We start from the raw sequence: 2,027 nt of genomic DNA on the forward strand, positions 1-2,027 counted from the left end.
AAAATAAACTTCTCACATCATATTATAATCAAACAACTAAATACCAAAAACAAAGTAAGGCTACCGAAAGTTGAAAGAGAGAAACATCAAGTCACTAAGCTATGCTGGCAAGCCTATCAGAATAACAGTTGACTTTTTTTTAAATATACAAACATTTATTAACATGATTTTTAAACAAACTATGTACAAAAAGATCAGCATTTCTATAAATAAAAACATTAGGTGGCAAAAAGGCACTTGTAAGTAAAAATCTAGTTTTTACAAAACAAAAACACATTTTACCTTGCATACTGTACATTAAACATGAATTCCAATAACAATAATGAAAATGTTAGGTTACTAAACTAATGTTAGTGATGTAACTTTTAAAAGCATATTTACATATACTCTGAAGTTGTTCTTTTAATAAAAAGCACCATGATTTTCACCTAAATTCATGTTTATGTGAAGTAAAAATACAACTACCAAAAAGCCAGTGTTCACCACTTTCCATGTTTAAAAGTTCAGTTTCTAAATTGAAAACTATTTGAAAGTAGCATCGTGCTAAAATAAAACAAAACCCCTGCTGCTCTGCATTCTTTAAACCACACCTACTCCATTGTTGCAAGTTGCATTTTATAAAGAGCACTACTCACTCACTCCTTTCCAAGTGTTAACTACTATTGCTGCAAAAACGTCTCTGGATATCAAATAAGTAAAAAGTTTCTCCAAACCAGTTGAAGTTTTATCTGAATGTTTTACAACTTAAAAAATGTATATCAGTTACAAAAGTGAATGAGAAACACACCAAGTACTTGGTGTGTAAAAATATTTTTCCACTACACAGAATTTAAGGGTTTCACAGATTATTGTCCCCCAAATTTACACTGTAAGCATAAACACTAAATAAATTACTTTTTCAAGGAGATGTTAGTATGCTTCCACTTTTGTCAAACTTTTTACCCTTTTGACAATGCTGCAACCTGTTTGAGTAGTTCTCTGTTTTTGGCCTGAAGTTGTTCCACAGTTTCTTTGTGAGCTTTTTCCATACTGTTCATCTTTGTTCTCAAATTTGACTCTTGGTACTGAAAGTCTGCCTTTAGTTCAGTTAACTTTTTATCTTTTTCTAAAATGGTCTGGTCTCTTTGCTGTAAGAGACTCTTAAGTGACATCACTTCTTCTTTCAGTTGACTTATTAGGACAAAATTGTTTGTTCCCCCACTATCTGCTGACTGATTTATAGAGCTACTATCTCCATTAGATGGCTTAGATTCCAATTTGGGTTTTGTCTTTGGAGTTTCATTCTGAATTGCTGCAGAGGATTTGTGGCTCTGTTTCCACAGTCCTTGCTCTTGTTCTGGACTTAGATTGCTGATTTTGTGATGGCTACTGATGTGACGATGGTGATGATGGTGGTGGTGGTGGTGGTGTTTTGAATGATGCTGGTCTTTCTCAGTAAGAGATGAAGACAAAGAATTTGAATGTGAAGATCTCAAACTCTTCCTTTGTTCTTTTTTTTTTTTTTTAACCAAAAGGTACTGCAAATCTTTATTGAATAAAATAGTTTGGTTCTGATACATAGTAGGTAAATTAATGTTATAGAGATTTCCCAATGTCATACTCAAAACTAACGTTTAGCTATACCATAAAGTCAAATGGAAAACACAATTGCAGTGATACCAGGAGAGACACAAAAACACTTATAATCCTAAAGTATAAATGATCATTGGAATGAATATAAAAGTCCAGAAAACAAAAACACAGATAAATTCACCTACAGATAATGGTTTTAAAATTCACAGAAAATACAATGTACACAGTCAAAAAGTCATTTAAGAAAACACATCCAATACATTTGAGCAATAAAAGTTCAATCTGATCAGTAAGTTACTCTAAATAGCAATACACTAAATTATTCAATATGTGACAGTCTTTCACAAATAAATAGAAAAAGTAGTGTATGTATATATAGAAACTGAGCAAACACATATGTGCATAGTTCACTGAATAATAACCTACATATAGCTTATGAATGTACAGAGAAAACT

General features: G+C 31.7%; 1 pseudogene; it reads right to left on the minus strand.

Moving 5' to 3' along the window:
• Positions 1-876: 876 nt before the first annotated feature.
• Positions 877-1,559, minus strand: LOC101610836 (annotated as a pseudogene).
• Positions 1,560-2,027: the final 468 nt, after the last annotated feature.

Source organism: Jaculus jaculus, chromosome 12, assembly GCF_020740685.1.
Source record: "Jaculus jaculus isolate mJacJac1 chromosome 12, mJacJac1.mat.Y.cur, whole genome shotgun sequence".
Lineage (NCBI taxonomy): Eukaryota > Metazoa > Chordata > Mammalia > Rodentia > Dipodidae > Jaculus > Jaculus jaculus.